Raw genomic sequence first — 23,466 nt, forward strand, 5'->3', positions numbered from 1 at the left:
CAGAGGGATGAGGATCACTGTGAACTTGAGGCCAGCCTGGGACTACAGAGTGAGTTTCAGGTCAGCCCGGGCTAGAGTGAGACTCTACCTTGAACCCCCACTCCTTCCCCCCAAAAACATGGGCAAAGAAATGAAAAGACACCTGTTTAAATCCTGGAGATGTGCTCTTGATAGTGATTCCAGGTACCTGTGGTTCAGACACATATTTTTGGCAATGATCTGCAAAGTTGGAAAATCATTGCTCTGTGGATTTCTCTGAAACGTTTGTGGTTTCTCATTTGCATCATAGTAGTAGCATCTTCTAATGAGCAGGCAACAGAGGAGATGAACAATTTATTCATTGAGTGAGTCAGGTCAAGTGAGCAAAAGAGAGAGCTGATCATGCTGAAAGGTGATATTTTTACATTTCTGGTCAAAGACTCCTCATAAATGTTTTAACATATGCTAAGCTGAAAACATAACTGTTGTTCAATTATTAGGGAGGCAGTATGATCTCAATCTTTTCAACATGAGTGGGTTTTGTTGTTGTTGTTTCTCCTAACTCAAAAATAGCAATAGAGTTTTACTTAATTTAAGCCTTATTTGAAAAATCACAATTGAGTTTAAATGGCATATTTCTAAAATCACTTTTGAAAATTAAAAAAAATATACATTTAAATTTACCAATTAATATAGAAGCTAAAATTTAAGATCAAAGACAAAAAGCCGAAGAAACCCAAATATAAGGAATTCTCTTATGTTCAGAACATTAAAAAGAATTTCAGTCCTATCATGTAGTCTTTGACATTGCTTCTCCATTTTTGTTTTATTCTGGAAAACCTCAGAGGTATCTAAAAATTATATAAAAAAGGACATTTATAAGCAACAAGGTTTGTCAAATCTTCTCTTTTTCAAATAGTTCAGGATGTGCCTTCAAAAACCAAAGCTATTATCTCATATTACTGTAATAAAATGATCACATTAAGAAAATTTCATGTTTAAATATATACTTATTTAACATACAGTTCATACTTAAATTTTCAGTTATCCCAATAAGACACATAGCAAAGTTTTGAAATGAAGGCTATTAGAGTTGTCTTAGCTTTTAATAAAGCATGGGTGAATTTGTTGAAGGAGTCCTACATCTTTAATGAGAGTTTAGCAATATCTTAGGATTCACTGTCACAGCTATAGTCTTCTTGTGTTGGAAAAGGGACTTTATATAAAGGAAATTGTGCTTTCACTGTGCATAGAACAATTCAGGTTATCACATTAATGCTGATGTGTGGCTTGATCATTTGGAGAAAGTGAAATACTCTTTATCCATTGCACACATGTTTTTTTTTAATTTTTTTTATTTATTTGAGAGCGACAGACACAGAGAGAAAGACAGATAGAGGGAGAGAGAGAGAGTGGGCGTGCCAGGGCTTCCAGCCTCTGCAAACGAACTCCAGACGCATGCGCCCCCTTGTGCATATGGCTAACGTGGGACCTGGGGAACTGAGCCTCGAACCGGGGTCCTTAGGCTTCACAGGCAAGCGCTTAACCACTAAGCCATCTCTCCAGCCCACACACATGTTTTTAAGTAATCTAATTTACTGATAGTCTGAACAGAACTTTATATAGGTAACATAATTTATTGAATTAGAGCCTTTATGAGTATATAAATATACACTTTGTCTAAATTCATAAATATTTTAGTAATTATTGTTCATCTCTGTTATTTACTACAATGAGCTATTACTACAAAATCATAAATTTTATTTTCCATAATTGTTCAATATTTGATAGTTGACATTTATCCATACAAGTGTTTTTATTCTCATTTTTATCATTATTCTCATTTATCAATAGTATCATTACTCACTCACAATATAAACTTTGCTCTTTTATTTTAACATATTCTTAAATTGCTCAAACTATCCTTCATTTATCAGGGAGACAGGACTCAAATAGGCATCGACAAGCTTGTGACAGGTCCCCAGCATTTAAAAAAAATGGTATTATTTTAACTGTGTAAATTTTATTTTCCTTTCTTTGTTACCTGTTTCATTTTACATATGTGTGTTTAGTTCTTTCAGTATTTTGCAGTATGTTGCCGTGTGTGTGTGTGTGTGTGTGTGTGTGTGTGTGTATAAATAATTGAATACAATTGAATTATATTTGAATTCTATTTAATTGCTTGAAATACAATTCATTCACAAAGTTTATGAAGAAATAAGGAATACAGTTACTTTTTATTTATAAATTTATATGAAATTATTTTATTTATATCACTGTCCCACTTAAGAGTTTGTTTTTCTTATTTGCCTTCCACTTCTTGGGCCTGTTACTGTTACTTATGTGATTTTATGGTCAATACCTCAATATATTGTTACATAGTAGAGGAAAGAGAAAGTATATTTTTTGTTTTTGTTCTTGAATATGGTAAATCTTTAGTTTCACCTTAAGCTGATGGTTTAGAGTTGAGTATATGAATATATATATATATATACATACATACATATATATACATATACATATACATAAATACATACACACACACACACATATATATATACATACATATATATATATATATATATATATATATATATATATATATATATATATATATATATATATATATTAGCCATTGGGGTAGTCAGACCTTTTGGCGCTGTGTTAAAGAGCTGAAATATACAACTTAATAGAAGGAATATTGCATTTGGCTCATGACCTTCAGCCCATGGCGGACTGGCTTCATTTTCTTAGGTTAATGATAAATCAGAAACAAAGACATAGAGCAGGTTAGGGAAAGAATTCATCTCAAGGGAGTAAGCAGAAAGACCAAGCACAAGATAGGCCTTTCACAGGCACTTCCCCCAGAGCTTCATTTTCTTCAAGTAGGTCCCATCTACCTTAGTTCTACAGCTTCTTTAGTCCCTTTAAAATTTGAATCTACAAAGCATTGCTCAGACCAGAGCCTTATAATCTAATCCTGTCTGGAAAAGCCTTCAGAAACATCCAGAGAGGTGCCTTCCTAATCTTCCAGGTGACCCTATCCAATTAAGTTGACAGTCATTTTAACTTTCATAGTCATAATGTATTTTTCTTAGTGTAACATCACAGTTTTGGAATAATAATAATAAAATGAAATAAATAATAATAATAAAATGAAAAAGCTATACTTTTCTAAGATGTTTATCCACATGTACACTTAGGTTTTGGTGCAAATTTGTTTGCATAAAGTTGTATGGATGGTCTTATGGTAATTTTAGGTAAACTCCCTACCATTAAGCTACATCCCAATCCCCAAATTTCAGTATTTTTATATCTTTCAGTTGCCACTTTGTTTTCGTTTTTCATTTGTAGCCCTTGTTGTCACCTTTGTTTTAGTCTTAGATAAATTATGAAATTCATTTAGTGTTCATAATCAGTCCTTTTGCTAATGATTATGCCTTTCCCTTCACTGGACTCAATCAGGTTTGTATTTGATGCTACATGAAGATCTCACTGGAATATTTTCAGAGTTCTGCTACTTGATGCTCAAATAACTTGGCAGGAAATAAGATACTTGATACATGCTTTCTTTGAGTTATTGAAACTAAAATTGCTCCACCTTCACTTTAGTTTAACTTTCTTGTTCAGGTTTCTTAATACTGTCCAACTTTCATTCTTTAATATGATACTTAGGCCTTTTATCTTTGGGAGATAAATTTTCCTTACTTAGGATTGAGTGATTAGAGTCAATCATTAAAGGCTAAGACATTAGGTATGTGGTGAACTCTTCGACTTTATAGTTCCAAGGATTTTTTTTTCTCTGAATTTTAGTACTTAATTCTTTAAATTGTGATTTTTAAAGATTTTCTCAGAATTTATGGTTCATTTTATATGTTTATATCTTATTTGCATCTCTATGTCAATTTCTCTATGAGCAGTTTGCTTGTTCTCACATTATTCTTTTTCTAAGTTCTTAGCATTGAAGTTTAATTTTTCTGTTGATGATACTGTAGTTTTAGTTTATATTTTCAAGTTTTATAAGCTAACATACATGTCATAGTATAATATTAATTTTCATGAGTGAATTTAGATATCATTTTTGTCCTGAATAAAGCAATTTGTATTTCAAAGATATTTTTAATGCCTTGCTTAAAGCTGTTTAATTCAGCATGGAATGTTGTGTTATATTTTTAATTTTAATTAATTAGTTAATTAACTAGTTTGTGTTTGGGTTGTTTTATTAGAGGGAATTTTTATCAATTAAGGTGTTTTGGTTTTCATTTTATGTTTAGTTATATATGGAAATACTCAACAATCATATGTTGATTTCTTATTTTTTAAATTGTACCCTTCACCATGAGCCACAATGCTTGCATAAAGGTGAGATATTGGTTAGGGTTTTCATAAGAGTTTCTTTAACGTGTAAAAAATTATTCAAAACTGGCTAATTTATTTATTTACTTTTTACGTTGGAGAACATGACCATATATTATGATTTTTTTCATTTCCTTTTGACTTTTCTTAGAAGAATGATTTCACTTTTTATTTCATGTTGTCTCACTTTTAAATGGAGCTTACACTGGGAGTACTCTCCCCGTGAAATTTTGTTCCCTTAACATCAAGATATAAAATGAATAAAATAAAAATACCTCATAAAAGTAAAAACTTTAAAAAGTTTTTCTCTTCAGTATTATACCAGAAGTATAATAATATATTAAAAATATAAATATATGAAACAATGTACTTTAGTACACTAGTAAAGTCAAATTGCACTTGGATATTCTTGATAAAATCATGTGTTGTAAATGACAGTTGACACAGCTTGCACTGGCTTCATCACAAACTGGATTTATTATTTTTTAAATGATTTGGGAAACTTTGGTGACATTGTTTGCACTGTTCACTGTAAGAGACACTGTTGTCATGTCTCATTCTGTTTTCACACTTTGCTTCTTATGGTCTCAATATACTTGGAGCACAATGTTCTTAAGCAAGAAATGGCCAGTGCAGAACACTGTCCTTGTCATGTGTCTTTATTTTAGAATGTGATAAACCTTTACATAAGTCTCTTTTCTTTCCCTCCCCAAACCTTGTATATTGGTTTTTCTCTTGATGATGTCATTTTCTCTGGAATTTCATAAAAGCACATGCCATTTTTACCAAAAATTATTTTTAGTTAAACCTATAATTGCTTTGCTGATCTTACCAACTATTTATACTCTGTTCTTTGAAGAGTGAAAATGTAATGAATGATGGCTTATTTTTTTGTTTTTGTCATGAGACAGGATGCTAGTGTCTCTATCTCTGAAGTACTAGAATCATAGGGGATTCACTTGGCCATGTGATAACTTTGGTTACATTTTGGCTATGCCCAACATAAGTAATAATTATAGCAAATTCCACTTGGTATGAAGAGAAAGCAACAGAAATAACATGAAATCTGAAGGCTAATAGTCTTAGAAAGGAATGAGAAGCTTAAAGTAATATCTTAGAAATCTAAATATCATTTGTATTTAGGTTAGAGCAATGTGATAGACTTTTGGCAAGACTAGAGAACAGACCCTTAATTATTCCTAAACACTCAACTCCCAAAATTTGAGATCTGAGACTATTGACAACCAATGCCAATTCATCACTCACTGGCGGTGATCCATCTGGTTCTATACAATCACAAAGCACCTGCCAAATTCTGCATGAGTAAGCTACTATTAAGAAACTACTGAGAGTAATTTAACTGTACCTTCAGGGTTTATGCATGAAACAGAAAGGAAAGCGAGCACCATTTTCTGCAACTCAGTTCCAGTTTTGTGAGAAATGACTGAAGAACTTTCATCTCCACAATGCTGATGAATGGGTCACAATCCATGAGCAATAACTAATGTGGTAGTTTGAATGCAAATGGCTTCATACTCAGGTATTTTTGATTAATCTCCCTATTTAATCTTCAGAAGGGGGCATCCTCCTGGAGTAGGTGTGTCACTTGGGTGGATTTGTCCTAGTCCTAGGAACCCTGTAGAGAGCCTGCTTGAATTCTGACTGGTCTTTCTATCTCTCTTCTAGAAATGTATAATGAAATGAGCCAAGTTTCTCCACTATGATGAAACCTGCTGGAATCTGTAGGCCTGAAATAACCACTTTCCTTCTATAAATTGGTTCTGGTCAGGCATTTGTCCTGGCAACGAGAAGTTAACTACAACAGCTATGAAGGCTTCTCAGTTTTCAAAATTAAACTTGAGATCCAGAAATCCAATGGATATTAAATCAACTAAATTCCCTCTACTAATTCCAGATGCTCTGAAAGTCTTTATTTACATAATATTATAGCAATTGTTTTCTGCCTTTTTTTCTTTTTTGAGATAAGACTTACTATATAGCTCAGGCTGTCCTAAAACTTCTTCCTCAACTTTCCCAGTGGTAAAATTGTGGGTATTCACTACCATGCTGCTTGCTTTCTGGCTTTTTAAGTATAAATGTGTTTTGACTGAAGAGAATGCGCAGTGGTTAAGAGAACTTGCCAAGGAAACATGAGGACATGACAAGACCTAAGACTGTCTGGGTTTGATTTCCCAGTACCCACACAAAAAGCTGGGCATGGACACACATATTTGTAACTCTAATCTTGTATGGAGAAGAGGTGGGAGAATCTAGAGGAGGACGTCCAACATTCTCTGGATTCCATACATCACATCTGCCCACACACCTGTGTACACCTCACACACCCCATTCTATATCATATATACCAAACATGCAATTGCCCAAAACAGCAGATATCTTTAAACTATGTAATGATAGGCTGTTCCTGCCACATTTTACTGAGAAACATCCCTTAAATATATCCTAAGTAAAAACTGGTAGCATATTCATGTATGTATGGTTTACTACAAAGTAATATATTAAAATTTTCATATTTATGTACATATTTTCATATTTTGAGAATGGCCATTAATTTCTGCTTCATTGCCTCTTTTTACTGGAAGTTGGCAGTTTTTCAGAACTAGAACTATCAACAACATCTTCTTCTTTAGCTCCTGTTAAAATTGCAGTATTGGCCAGGAATGGTGGGACATAGCTTTAATCCTAGCACTTGGGAGGCAAAGTTAGTAGGATCACAGTGAGTTCGAGGCTATCCTAAGATTACATAGTGAATTTCAGGTCAGCTTGGGCCAGAATGAGACCCTATCTCAAAAAAAAAAAAAAAAAAAAAGTAGAAGAAGAAAAAAATTGTAGTGTTTGAGTTGGGGAGCAGTTAAGGCACCTGCCTGCACAACCTAAGGACGCAGTTTTAGCTCCCTAGAACACACATAAGCCAGACAAACAATGTAACTCATGCACACAAGGTCACACATGCACAAAAGATGGCACATGTGTCTGGAGTTTGATTGTTGTGGCTAGAGGACCTAGCCCACTAATTCTCTCTCTCATAAATAAAATAAATAAAAATAGTAGCTTTGGTCTATAATGTATGGCAAATATTTAAATATTTAAAATTTCAGTATTTAAAATATATTTATATTTAATATATATTTAAAACATAGTGGAAATAAATTTATGTACTGTTAATGCAAGTATAAATATCCTTTCAAGGATGTTACAATGTATTTTAAAGTTTGAACATAAATTAACCACTCACAATATTTATAAAATATGATATAAGACTCTGGGAGATTCTTTTTGGCAAAAAAGCATGATGAATTCCTGGCTTGCAAGTGGTTATCTGAAATCCCACGGGGCAAGACGACCTCACAGTTCTTTTCACTGGTATTCGAAGGTTTCTTGTTCATTTTCATAGCTTACAGATTAGGGAATTCAAGCTCAGAGAGAATGAGTTCAATTAATTATTGGAAAATGTAGAAAGAAGATTTAAATTTTTCTGACTTCAAAGAATGTGTACATTACCTGCAACAATAACTCTCTGTAAATGATGAAACTAGATCATCTTAGTTCTATAGGAAAAATAACTCAGTTTTCAAGCATTTCTATGTAATTCAATAAAATCTTGTTCAAGACATATGTGTGTGTGTGTGTATGTGTGTATGTGTGTGTGTGTGTGTGTATATACATATATATATATATACACACACACACACACACACACACATATATATATATATACATACATATATATATATATATGTATATATATATATATATATATATATATATATATATATATATATATATATCAAAATACAAACACAAAGTAACACTAACTATGAAATCCATGGAAGGACATATACTACTCCGGACATGTAGAATTCTTTTGAAATCATGTTGTTCGTTTTCTTTCTTATCTGTTCAAGTATATGTATCTGCTATAACATAAATATTGTCAAGTTTGAGTCAAGCTGATGTCACATGCTTACAATGCTGACACTTGGGAAGCTGAGGCAGGAGAATTCTGTGTTCTCAAGTAGGTTGCATTTCATAGCAAGATACTGATTCAGGAAGAAAAAAGAGATTTTTATCAATCATTAGATTATTTCCTTCCTTTTTGTCACATTTTACTTATTATAGGCTTTTTATTTTGGTGCAATTGAAATAATTTCATACTTAAATTAGAGTTATAAACTAATGCAAAACTTCCCTCTATATTATAGTCATAATGCACTATTTTTTATACTACATTATAATATAAAATTCAGGACTCATACCATTAGTATAATACTATTAATTAATTCAAAATGTAGGGTTTAATTTTTCAGGGCCATAAAATGTACTTTTCTGGCTCCTTTCCCCTAGCACAGCACTCTCCTCCATCACTCCTATGTCAAATCATCATCTTTCTGTTTTACACACACACACACACACACACACACACACACACACACACAAAGGGTAATTCCTGCTAAAGATTTCTTATGCTTCCTAACCTTTACATCTTGAAGAGAACTGGCCAGTTACTTTGCAAATCTTGTCAATTTGGGTTGCCTGAGTTCTTAAACTTTCCGATTCCTTGACAGTCCTATATTTAATTATATTGTAAAGTATTTTTGAGAGTTAAATTATTTTTTCCTGAAGAACCAAAGTGATCTATTTTCATCATTTATACAGAATATTTACTGTTGCAGATAAAGCACACAGGTTGTTGGTGTCAGAATGATTAAGATTTGCCTTCTACCTTTTCCAATAATTAGTTGAACAAATTCTCTCCAAGCTTAAATTTCTAATCTATAAACTAGAGAAAATGAGTAACTCTCAAAGGGACTTCTGGGAGGACTGAGATAATGTATGCAAAGCATCTGGTGAGGTACCCTGGCATATTAACAAAGTTCTATAAAGGTTGATATATTATTATATTTGCTGGTGGAAGCAAACATGACAAGACTGACAAGTTTATTTAGTGGTGTTGAAACTACTTAGCACCAATCTTCTTCTTCAGGAAAAGAAAGAAGAGAAGGTTAGCAATATTGCATGCTAACATTTTATAGTCTGTAAACTATTTATATTTATAAATTCCAAACTTCTACACTTCAAGTCTCTAAATATCTCATTTCGTTCAGTACATGGGACTTTATATGTAATATTTAAAAGCCAAATATCACAAGCAGCTCTTTCCATCATAATACATTTCCCTTTAAAAATAAAAATCATAGAATAGTTAATGCTAGAGAGATGGCTTAGGGGTTCAGGAACTTGCCCATGAAGCTTAAGGATTCATGTTTGACTCTCCATGTCTCACATAATCCAGGCATACAGTGGCACAAGCATGCAATGTCGCACATTCACACAAGTGGGTGCACGTGTCTAGAGTTTGATTGCAGTTGCTGGAGGCCCTGTCATGCCAATTCTCTCTCTCTCTTCTCGCAAAAAAAGAGGGGCAGTCTATTGGCCTTGCCTCAAAAAAAGTTAAAATTACAATTTAAAATATTGTAGAATAGTTAAATGAATTTCTTCATCATAGTATAAAATTTCAAACTAATTGTCTGTTTATGTATACACTAAAGAAGAGGTTAGTTATATTTAGAATATGGAGCTATTACTGATGTGATTATATATTCAGTAATACCTTCCATGGTAGAACAAGAGTCTGTTTAGCAAGCAGTGTGGCTGAATTGATAATAAGATCCATTTGTTGAGTTTGATATTTAAGTACAGAGTTAAACTGAAGCTAAGGACATAAGCAAGGAGTAAACACACATTATAGTATTCTGAAGTGGAGTTGGTAATGTGAGTTATTGACTTGATTATGGTTGTGTTTAGTGACCTTTCATGACCTCTTCTGGTCATTTACTCTACTTCTAGTGATTCCTATTCTCAAAGCTCATAAGCTTATAATCAGGAACAGTTCAGTGATTACTTTCTCTGCTCCACAAAACTAACAGACAACTCTCCCTTTATTATGGATAACAATCACAAGTATTTTCAGTTATGTTTCTCCATACGTAGGGTCCTTTAAATACCTGGACTTTTGATAAATTAAAAGGAACTTCTTAACAATAAGCTTATGTGCAAAGTAAAATAAATGTCAGAAGGCCTATTTCCTAGGTTTTGTGTGTGGCAGAGGTTTTGTTGAGGTTGTTTCAACCTGTGTTTTGGTGGAATGCCCTGTGGGGTCCTATTGCTTCTGAGCTGATATGGATTGCATGCCTTATTAACTTTCCTGGTTAAAGGAAGCAAGCATTATTAGGATTTAAGCATACTTTTCATGAAGAGACCAAAAGACCTATAAAGAGAAGTCAGTCAGTTTCTTGCAGGATAGGACTGGTGCCTCCTAGTGGAGAGATGATCCTTGGAGGTGTTAGGGAGGCAAAAGTCTCAAACCCCAAAAGCTCAAATGTGCCAATAGCAAGTTTTCATTGGGTGATTTCAAAAGAACATAATTTTCATTTTATTCAAATGTAAGGAGGCTTGACTTAAACATATTCAACTTTCTTGTTGACCCACATTGAAAGGAATGAAGAAAAAAATCCACATGCAAATAAAGCTCATTTCAAATATGGGTTGTCAGGATGATTCACATGCTTTTCTTTGTTTTCCACGGTTATTTAATTTTTTCTTAATTCAGATTTTTGCTCTTTGGGCATGGAATTATTAATCTTTCATATCTTTTTTGTTTGTTTGTTTTTGAGGTAGGGTCTCACTCTAGTCAAGGCTGACCTGGAATTCACTATGTAGTCTCAGGGTGGCCTTGAACTCACATTGATCCTCCTACCTCTGCCTCCCGAGTATTGGGATTAAAGGCAGATCTTTCATAACTTCTTTAATAGCTGTACAGTCACTGATTCAATTTTCATTATCTGTTATATATATATATATATATATATATATATATATATATATATATATATATATATATATATATATATTTAAGTACAGAGTTAATTTTTTATGTATAGGACATGATTTTCCTGTGAATTTGAGATCTGACAATCAGATATGTTGATAATTAAGTGGCCAAGACATTTGGAAGTAATTGGAAACCAGTGCCAAAGTGGGTTGCTATTGGCAAGCTACTCCTGTTTTAGAGATAGTCTTATGAGTATATTTAAAATTTAGAAATATGGAATTGCTATTTAAATAATTTTTTGCACAGAATAATTCCTCAAAAAGTTGTAATTGCTTTAAGTTTTACTACTGATTGTAGTCATTTGTGTGATTGTATCTATGATTGATGCATTTTAATGTTGCAATTGTCTGGCAATTTTCTATGATTATATCCGTGACTAGTATTCTTTATGGTGCATTGGGAGGTAATAGTTTGATTATATCACTATTAAGATTTTTACATAACTTTCTCTAAGGACACATTTGAAGAATAGAAGCTTTATTTCCCAGAAGATAAGCTTTTGTGCAAAACAAACCTATTCACCTTAGTTGGTGAATTGTCTTTTCATCAAGTCAACAGGAGAAAGCTGCCAGGTTCATTATTCATATTACAATACTAAGAGAACATAATTTAAAAGTACCTTAACTTCCTAACCTGAAATCGGTGGAAAAGATTTAGTAACATAGCCTGCAGTGGCAGAATATTTGAGAATATTCAAGGAGGGGGATGAGTCAGATGGCTTATTGAAGCCAGATAGCCTAAGTATAGCATGTCCTCTAAATCCATGGTTCCACATATGCAGATCCAACCAACTGCTAGTGAAAAATATTTAGGAATAATTTTTTTCTGTGATAAATATGCACACATGTACAAAACAGAAAAGTGGTACCGAGGAGTGAGATTACTGCTAGACACCGGACTGTGTGGCTTTGGCCTTTTGGAGCTGATTTTCAAGAGTAATGTGGAGGGATTTGAAACTTTGACCTAAGAGATGCCTTGTGGTGCTGTTAGAGTATAGCTTGATGGACTATTATGGTCAGAGTTGAAAGACCTGAATGCAGTAAGAACTATGTCAGGTTTTAGACTGGGCTAGCAGTTTGTGTTAGAAGCTTGCTGTTATACCTGTGTACTGAGAAGTTTGTGCAGGGTTGCTTTGCATAGAAATGAACTGGTGTGAGCAGAGGGATATAGCACAGAAAAAAATGAAATCTTTGAATGAACTGCTGCCTGTTCAGCTGCAATTGAGAGGTTAAAATCTTTGATATTGGGCCAGCTGACCTGCACTGGGGCAACAGGAAGAATGTAGACTCTAGTGGAGGGGTCCGAGTGCTCAAGGAGTGTCCTGTTCCCCCAAGTCTGCTTTATTCCCCCTTGGATTAACAAATTGGCACCCTACCTGATATTGTGGAGTATAAGAAATGCAAGAAAGAGAGGGTAATTGAGTTTGCAACACAGTATTGTGTTTTGGAAATGGCCATGGGCAGTGTGAAGCAGGCTTGTTGCCTGCATGGATACCTGATGGAGCCGTGAGGATAACTGGTGGATTGCAGTGGAGACCCAGTAGACCTGCCAGGACCATGATGTGGTGCTAAGGAAAGCTGCCAGCCCAATGAAGTTTTCTGGGACTGTGAGTAGCCTAGCTGGAGAGGTGGGATTCGAATACCAGAGACTTGTTGCTGGTTAGAATGATCAGACTTGGAGATTTGTCACTGGCTAGGGTTGTTGGACTTTAAGCTACAGAGTTTGATGTTTTCCCTTGTTGTTTTAAATCTTGTATTGGTTGAATATGTCTTTGCTATGCCAAATTCCATCATTTGCAGTGTGAATGTTTATTCTATGTCATTATAGGTATTCGAGGGATTTTTTTTTTTTTTTTGGTGTTATGGCTGAGATAAAAGATTTTGGAGTATGGGGATGTTTGAATTGCATTTTACCTCATGGATGATTATCAGTTTATGGGGGCTGGGAGCAGAATGTAGTGGTTTAATTCATGTGTCCCTCATAAACTTAGTTGCTCTGAATGCTAGGTTCCTAGATGATGGAGATTTGGGAATTAATGTCTCCTGGAGGGAGTGTATTGTTGGGGACAGGCTTATGGATGTTATAGCCAGTTTCCCCATGTCAGTGTTTGGCACACTCCTGTTGCTATGGTACACCTTATGTTGGCCAGGGGGTGATGTTTACCCTCTGCTCATGCCATCATCTTCCCAGCCATCATGGAGGCCCCTCGAACCTGTAAGCCAAAATAAGCCTCTTTTTTTTCCCCACAAGCTGCTCTTGGTTAGGTGATTTCTATATCAGGGCCTTCAGCCTCTGCAAATGACTCCAGAAACATGTGCCTCTTTGTGCATTTGACTTATGTGGGTTTTGGGGAATCAAAGTTCAGTCATCCTTTGGCTTTTCAAGCAAGCACCTTCAAACCAATCTTTCCAGGCTTTTTTTTTTTTTTTTAAAGAAAAATGTGGTCTTCGGAACCATATCTATGACCTCATTGAGAATAGATTTCATGGAGCTGAGGGCATAAAGCAAGTACATTTGTAACTGAGGATCCTGGAGAGGTGAATATGCCATATAGTATAGGAGTCTTTTTTGTTTGTTTGTTTGTTTGTTTAAGGACTAGTTGTGTAGAGAACCTGAGCTCCATTCCCAGCAGCCACGTAGAAAAGCTGGAGGTTGTGGTATGCAGTTGAAATCATAGAGCTGGGGAGTGAGACACAGGAACTTGCTGGCCAGTCAGTCAAGCCTAGTTGGCAGGCTCCAGGCCAGTGAGAGAACTTGACTCAGAAAACAGTGGACAGCACAGGAGGAATGAGCTCTTTGGTTATCCTTGGGCCTCCATATGCATACACATATATGTGCATATATACCTGCACACACATGTACAACAACACAGACATGTCATCCCACATATCACCTGCACATACAGTCACATATGTACACAAATTCAAGATTAATCTTTCTACAGCATGAGCTCCCATTTTACACCATCATAAAATAAAAATAATTAGGTTGACCTATCTAATGTCAGGGAACTTCTGTAGTTTGAGTCACTCTCCTTGCATTGAGTTTGATAAACTCCCAGTTAAAAGAATCCTGTATTATTTAAATGTTTTTTTTTTTTTTTTTTTTTTTTTTTGCTGAAGACAATATCTTTACATTGGGTATTTTCCCAATTCCCAGACCAAAAAAACCAAAGCAACAACAACAAAAAAGAAAACTCTGTTTGGTGCAGAGCTTTGTTGTGAGGAGATAAGTTTTGTTTTTCTTTCTTTTATGAGGAAATAAGTTTAGCTCTTGTAGGAAGTATATTTTTTTGAATTTTCATAAATAAAAATAATTTCTTTAATGAGTGTGTTTGAAAAAACTCGGCACTGGGCTTGGTGGCACTTGCCTCTAATCCCAGCATTTGGGAGGCAGAGGTAGGAGGATTGCTGTGAGTTTGAGGCCACCCTGAGACTCTGTAGTGAATTCCAGGTCAGCCTGGGCTAGAGTGAGACCCTACCTCGAAAAACCAAAAAAAAAAAAAAAAAAAAAAAAAAGCCTCTTATTTCTTCACCAAATTATCTTATTTGGAAATCATATAAATTTTGGTAATTTATACTTATTGAAATAGTTTACACATCATTATATGTATAGATACATGAATTAAGATTAATTTAAACATTAAGGACAGCTTACTAATGAATAACAAACTAAGTTGTGAATAGAATCATTTAGACATTTTAAAATGACATTAGGTATTGAAGGTCTCCCAGTTGAGAGAATTGTGGAATAGGATATCTGATATTGGATGCTAATTTTACTTTAGACCTTCAAATTGCTTCATAGTATATTGCAAGATTTACTTGCCATATTTTAAATTAAAATTTATTCATTATTCAGTGACTTAATTTCTTGCCTTTTTTAATATAAACATGCACACACACCTAAAACTAAAAGAAGAAAGCATATAAGTTACCTAGTGGCATTTGTGCCACTTGCCCAACACCTGGTAACATGGTATATGAGACTTGGAAATAATGGCTGTGATAGATGGTAGTTGAGATTTAGGCCTCATGGGACTATGAGGGTTTATATTGGTAATCAAATTGACAGGATTTAGAATCATCTTTAAGGGATTAACTTGACTAGTTAAGAGGTGAGAAAGGCTACAGTAACTGTGTGCAGCACCATTCCTGGGGTGATAGGGTCCTGGATTGTATGAAAAGAGCAAAGTTGGGTGAACAGCAGCGTTCATAGCTCTCTGCCTCATGAATGTGCCCAATGTGATCAGTGTCTCAATTTTCTACCTCCATGCTTTCCTTGCCCCGGTGGACTACATAGCCTGGAACTGTAAGCTAAAATCATGCACCCACCCTCATGCTGATCTTTGGCATGATTTGTCTCAACACTGGGGAGAAAACTGATGTGAGAACAGTAAAGTTAAAGTTTTCTCCTGTCAATTAAAAGGGAAGCTGGCTGGACATGGAGTGTGATGGAGAAATAAAGGTTCTTTCTACCATGATTGGTCCTTGTGCTCTTCAGTGAACATTTCATTGTTCCTCAACCTATTCTTAGAATGATGAAAGATGAACAATAGAGAAAAATTCAAAGAAACAGCAGTGACAATTGTTGCTAAGTATATTGTTCTGACACTGAATTCAAAAATATAGTTTGAAAATCAATATGCAGCTGTATCTAAATCTAAAACTTTATGTTATCCATATCTATAAGGTGAAAATGTTGAGTTACTTTAACAATTAAATAATTTCTGCTAAATTTGATCATGGAAACTATTAAGTTAGACAAATAGAACTTAAAATTTCATAAGAACAAAAAATAATGACAACTTGAGGGATAATTATAAGTTATTATCACTGGATTTATGCTATTTTGTTATGAAAAATATTTTGAGAACATATATATATATATATATATATATATATTAAATATATATATATATATATATATATATATATATATATATATATTAAAAGAAGTGATTTGTTTCCTATTACTTTTTTAAAGCATTATATGAAATGGGGGAAAATTCTGAAGTTCAATGAGAACTTACTGAAATTGTAAATTCACTGCTATCATGTTATTTTTGCCAAGACAATGGTGTATAATTTAGGTTTCCTAGATTTATTATTGCAAGAGATGTAAGGTAACAAAGGAGGTTTAAGTTAACAGCTCTTCACTTTGAAACATTAACAATGAAAGAAACATATAAAATGTAACTAGCCTCCCAATTTAGGATTCATAAAAATAGCATCAGCAAAATAGTTCAATGTATAATTATACTTTCCCCAGAATGTTTACATCCTTTTTCTCATTGTCTTGGTTTAGAAGACAAATCTGGGCACAACATATTAAAGTATTTAATGGTTAGACGAGCATTTAAAAGAAACATCCAGCATAACAAAAATAATTGTCTTAACATCTGCTTCATTTTTAATGAAGTCCCATTTCCCCAAGCCGTCTGTAAAACTGTGGAGGCTGCATATTTTTGCTTTATATGTTATGTTAGTACATTGCTGTTTGCCAAGCAGTCTTTAAAATTACATGTTAGAGAATTAAACCATAAAATATGATTTGCTAAAGATGATCTTCACAACCAAACGAGGTTGTTGATGTAGCTAAGTGGTTTGTACACTTGCTTTGTATGTGAGGCACTAGGTTCAATCACAGCCCTGCCCCCCCCCCAATAAGCAAAAAGGTTTCACAATGCTAGGGAGATATTATAAATAGTATGCACAAAAGGATTAGAAAGGATTTAGAGCAAAAAGTTTGAGGAGGAAAGGATATATAGCATCTTCTTCTCCCTTAGATTTCTAAAAAAAACTTGAATTGAAGAAAAGGCATAGATCTAGAGACATTTCATCGTCTACAAGTAAGTAGTATTCTGTGCTCACTGCCCTTGTCAGATTTGACTCGTTCATTTCTCTTCTAAAACATATTTATTTGTGTTATATTTGTCTGAACTATATTTGGTATAATTACAGATGCATTTTTGATATATTTATCATGTGCACAAAGACCAAGACAATATTTATGTCTACATTCTGCCTTCTAAGATTTCCTCGGTGGGGTTTCCTTGTCACTAATCCTTTTGGAAAAGGGGCAGCAAATACATATTAATGACTCCATTTGAGAGCTGAGTGCCAAGGTTGCTTCATTATATGGCTGCTGGCTGTCCTTTCCTCAGGATTATCTTCTTCAGCTCGATAGCTATTGGAGAGCCCTTTCTTTGCGCTTTACTAGTAGTAATGTTCAACTGGGTTAGCCTGCTCTATTTCTTTGTAAAAAAAAAAAATTGAAAACATTGTCCTGGGATTCTGTTGTTCATCCTAACAGAGAGCACAATTCCTTAATTTGATTGATAACCTTTTTGTGATTGTTCATAAAACAATCACAAAATTTCACTTAAATGAAATTCCAGCCTGATATAAACTCCATTCTGTGCAAACACGTATGGAGCTTGGTTTCCATGGTTACTCATTACTAGTCCTGTGCTCTCAGTGGTTCTTTGCTGGGCTGGACCAGATATCAAAAAGCCTACAGAGTCATCTTAATGAGGCAGAAACTGAGAATAAGGCTTTATTTCATGTCTCTGCAGTATGTTAGAATATACTTATAATTTACGGTTTAATCAATTTGGGGTTTTCCCCCACCAGGAAAAATGCATTTTTAATAATAACCTATGACAAGTGTAAGAAGAATAGATTATTCATCAATAAATACAGACATCCACTCTGTATGACAAAACTAATATACTTACTTATTATAATGTATTGTTCTCCACATTATGGAAGCATTAAAGTGCAATATCATAACAGATAGCTTTTTGTATACACTGAGTTAAAATGCTTCTGTACTGACATTTAGTATGCATCTTGACCTAAGCATAACCAAATTAAAACCTTTATAACCCTAAAGAACAAAGATATTCTAGGGTTCTGTGTTCAAGGACAACTCTGGTCCATTACGTTCATGAGAATTCTCTATTTTTTAAATTTTAGTTTTTTTCAATGAGAGAAAGAGACAGAGAGAGAGAGAGGCAGATAGGAGAGAGAATAGGCACAACAGGACCTTCAGCCATTGCAAAGGAACTCCAAACACTTGTGCCATCTTGTGCATATGGCTTATGCGGGTCCTGGGGAATTGAATCTGGGTCCTTTGGGTTTGCAGACAAACACTTTAACCATTAAGCCATCTTTCTAGCCCTCTTTTTTTATGAAGGAAGAAGGAACACAGGTTTATAATGGTATTCTAAAACCCAATCTATACTTCAGAAAGATGCTTTAGTTGTACACATGGTCTCTGCCCATAATTGTAAAATTTGAGGGCTGGAGAGATGGCTTAATGGTTAAGGTTCTTGCCTGAGAATCCCTAGATGGTGATACATGTGCACACATGTTGGCACACACATCTGGAGTTTCATTGCAGTGGCTGGAGGCCCTTGCATGCCATTTCTCTCCCTCTCTCTCTCTCTCTCTCTGTTGCTGTCTCACATAAAAAGGTCAATCTGTTGTACTTTCTTCAAAGAAAAAAAATTGACATAGTTTAAAAGGACACTAATATAGAATTCTTAATTAAACTACTTCTATATTACTTCCAAAATGTCAAAATTTTTGCACACAGAAAGGATCAATTGAAAATTGAGGGTGGAACTGCCTCATAATAAAACTTTGACAGGCAACATAAATATGACATAGTTTAAGAAATCTAGCAGCTGCACTTCTTACCTGTTGGGCAATAGAAATATGCTGTTTTCTCATCACTATCCTCTAGCCCTCCCTGGACACACAGGACCTGAACCAGGCAGCAAATGAATCATCCATCTCTACTTCTCAGTTGGATTTCTTTTATCTTTTCTTTCTTTTTTTTTCCTTTTTTTTCTTTTTTTTTTTTTTTTTTTGGTTTTTGGAGGTAGGGTCTCATTCTAGCCCAGGCTGACCTGGAATTCACTATGGAGTCTCAGGGTGGCCTCGAACTCATGGTGATCCTCCTACCTCTGCCTCCCGAGTGCTGGGATTAAAGGCGTGTGCCACCACGACCGGCCCAGATTTCCTTTTTCTTAAAAAAACAGTCTGAAGAAAAGTCTTTCCTTCTGATAACTTCTGGAACTGTACATTCTTATGGATAAATGACGATGTTTAAAGGCAGAACTGGAGACGTTTTGAAAACTATAGTACTGTGCATATTGATAGAATCAATTATTTCAGATTTTTAAAGTGTTAGGTGAGGAGACAAGCAATTCTCTCACTTAAATACAATGAATAATAATATCAATGCAAATGACTGAGTCTGGGTTTTGGGTTCAGAGAATCCAGGAACTTAGATGAAGAGAAATATTTTTGTATTATTTTCTCTAATCTCACCTAAAATATACAATATCTAATGCCAGCATAAAGGTGAGAAGTTACTGAGGTGGTTTGAATCAAATGCCCCCATAGCCTTATGTGCTGTGAATACTTGGTCCTCAGATGCTGATAATTTGGGAGGTGGAGTCTTGCAGGAAGAGGTGTGACCCTGCGGTGGACCTTGAGGTATATTAGCACCCAGCTTGCAAGTGCTAGCCAACTTAATTTTGCTCCTCACTCCACATTCTGTGTCAAGAAGTGATGCCCAGTTTCTGCTCTGCCATTCTTTACCTGCCATGTAAAACTCTCTTTCACCCCCAGACTATAAGCTGACATAAAGCCTTTTCTCTCAACTGTTTTTGATCAGGCATTTTGTCCCAGGGGTAAGAAGGTAAGCACAGCAGTTATGTTAGAATTTCTGATTCTCACCAGCAGAAGTCATTAATAATTTCATATCATATGTCAATGGCTTTAAGTATCTCAAAATATTATTTCTGCTTAAATATATATACATTTATATTAAATGGTAATCCTTGCATAGTTTTGGTATATTTTAAACATTTTTGTTTTTTTATGTAAACAATAGTTTACTTTTTCAAAGGCTTTTTTAGCCTATTAGGGTCATTCTGTCCTATATATATATGTTGTGGCTTAGCAGTGGCTTTTGAAATCATGTGTATTTTATGACCATTTTATGTATATTTTATGTTTTTTAATTTAATATCAGGTGTGTAAGGCATAGTTATATGTTTTTTAATTTAAGGATGAAATAAAGTGTAACATTGAAAAGTTGGGTTATTGAGTTAACTCTTTTTGAGAAGAGTTTTCATTTTTATTAGACCTTTTTATTTTATTTTGGTTTTTCCTGGTAGGGTCTCACTCTAGCCCAAGTTGACCTGGAATTCAATATGGAATCTCAAGGTGGCCTTGAACTCATGGTGATCCTCCTACCTCTGCCTCCCCAAGTGCTGGGATTAAAGGCGTGCACTACCATGCCCAGCTTTTTTATTATTTTAATATAAAGTGGTTGGACCTTTTTTTTTAAGATTGTTAATGTGTTTGACAATAGTAGCTTATTATTAATTTAAAATCAGTTTTAGTGTTTGTAATTTTAACTTGTTTTTTACCACTTAAAATTTTAAATTTTTGGAATAATATCTTAGTTAATTATATTAGTTTATTATAAATTTAATTTTTTCAAACTTTTTGGGCCTGGGCAGTAGAATGGTGTAGTCAGCCATTATGTTAGTAGCCTAGTTTTAATAAAGTATTTTTTTCCTTAGAAAGTTTATAAGTCAAGTCTTTAAACTTAATTTTTTTTTAATATTTAGTACTTTTAAATTTTTATCAGAATAGTTTATAGTATTTGGTTTACTATTTTAGAGGTGTTTTAAAGTACTAAGTCTATGTTTGCTGTTTTTAAACAAAAGTTTTAAGACTAAAATGCATATGGTCAGATTTTTTTTACCCCACTTCTAACAGCAATTTATGTCATAGACAGCTATAGGTTGTTGAGATGAACTTTTAATCCAGGCACAGTTATAGCAGAAGGGATATTTATTGAAGTTTATAGATCTAGGAGAAGTTTCATACTAGCAGAAGAAGCTGGTGGGGTGGAGCTGGAGTTTTTTAAAGGACCAAGCAGAAAGAAGCCCTAAGCTAAAAAATCCAAAAGCCATACCACACAGCATATTTTGGAAACTCAGGGCAGAACTTAGGTAGTTTATGTATCTTTAGACTGGAATTTAAATGTGCCACTACATCTTAGGGCTGGAACCTAAGATCTGCCCAGTGATATCTCCTCTACCTAGGTGGCTGAAGATCTATATTATAAATTGTAATAAAGCCGGGCGTGGTGGCGCACGCCTTTAATCCCAGCACACGGGAGGCAGAGGTAGGAGGATTGCCATGAGTTCGAGGTCACCCTGAGATGACAGAGTTAATTCCAGGTCAGCCTGGACCAGAGTGAGACCCTACCTCGAAAAACCAAAAACAAACAAACAAACAAACAAACAAACAAACAAATTGTAATAAAATCCCGAGTGTATTGGGGCCCATTTATTTAAACTACCACAGTACCATCATTTCTGTCCTCCCTGCCTGCATTCTGCTGAGGGCGCTCCTCAGTGGGGTTTTGGGTTATGCCTTGTGAGAACTGCAGTCATGTATTTGTGGGGCAGGGAGGGAATACCACTGGGTATGACATCCCAACCTGTGGCTCTTATAATCTTTCTGCCCTCTCTTCCTCAAAACTTCCTGAGCTGTGGGAGGTATGTTCTTAAGTCTACTTCAGTGATGAGATCTTAGGAGCTACTGAAATTCTGTTTGGTAAGCATTGAGCACCCTCAGGGTCATTCTCTTTCACCCTGGCGATGATTGTCAGGCTTGCAATGGAAGGAACACTATTGCTGCCTCCACAATTCTTCTGTATTTTCACCTGGGCCTTGACTGAAGTGCAAGAGGTAATTTATCTCCTTGGGTCTTGCTACCTTTGGAAAAAGAAAATCAGATTCTCCAATGGAGAATGAAATCAGTATAAGTTAAATGGGATAAGCATTGTTAATTGATATTTTGATTTCTCATTCTGATGCTTAATAACCCTAGACAGTTATTAATTAGTTGATTAATAAGGTACTCATATTTCTATATAATGAATATTTTATTTTAAAGTTATTTTGCTGTTCTCAGATAGCCTGTCTTCCTATAATTCAGTTTACTTTTCAACAACTTTCTTATAGTTTGTTATATTTTGAAAACCTCTGATAGGCACAAAAATGCCAGGGACACCTGCTATAGGCAAGATATTTATTGGCAACTGGAAGATGAAAGAAAATTTTATGTATCTGTGTGATTTCCATCTCTGACTTTAAAATAAGAGTTAAGGTCCCAAGGCTTCCATACCAGCCCCTAAATTCTGTGTAATGCCAAAATAACTAGCACCACATCTCTTGGTTGTTGTTTATATTAGATTCCTCCTACAAAGCCCAATGACAAACAAGCATAAAATTAATGCAGATCAAAAGACAGGCCACATAAACACAATGATTCATAACAAGATAGTCCCTCTGAAAGTTAGTCATGACATAAAATTGAGAAGTGACTCCAGGAAGCCCTCTGACATTATTGCTATGAAAAATCATCATAACTGAGTAAGATAAAATGGAAAGAGAGATGGATGAAAGAAAGAAATTGACAAAGTACCCAATATCTGTAAACTTACAAGAATGCAATTAAAAATGGAACTTTGAAAAAAGAAAAATTGGTTCAAAGATATAGAGGGTAGACATCAGATGCTTTCATACTTAGAGGGAGAAGGAAAATAAAAGGAAGTTATATAGGATGGAAAGATGTGTCTCATCAGAAGGAAGAAAAAACAGGAATTACCAACATTTAGAGAAAAGAACTGCATTCATCAAAAGCTTTTCATCCATCCACACAAAACATTTTTTAAAAACAACTAATTTTAGAGAAAAAGGACAATTTCCATTGATACACATCAAAGAAAGGAGAAAAAGGTAATTATAAAAGAAGTCTTACAACCTCAAAAGCCTCTGTACTATGGATTGACAGAACTCTGAGAAGGATATTTATGAACACTTGACATAATTTTTATGTAAATTAACTTTCTTAATAGAGTAAGTGGGCTGGAGGAATGGCATAGTGGTTAAGGCGTTTGCCTGCAAAACCAAATGACCCACGTACAATTCCCCAGGACCCATGTTAGTCAGATGCACAAGGGGGAGCACGTGTCTGGAGTTCATTTGCAGTGGCTAGAGGCCCTGGAACACCCATTCTCTTTCTCTTTCCTTCTTTCTCTGTCAAATAAATAAATAAGTAAAGATATGAGTTTTTTAAAAAAGAAATAAGCATTCAAATTTATAAAAGATTAGTTTA

This window comes from Jaculus jaculus, chromosome 2 (genome assembly GCF_020740685.1).
Source record: "Jaculus jaculus isolate mJacJac1 chromosome 2, mJacJac1.mat.Y.cur, whole genome shotgun sequence".
Lineage (NCBI taxonomy): Eukaryota > Metazoa > Chordata > Mammalia > Rodentia > Dipodidae > Jaculus > Jaculus jaculus.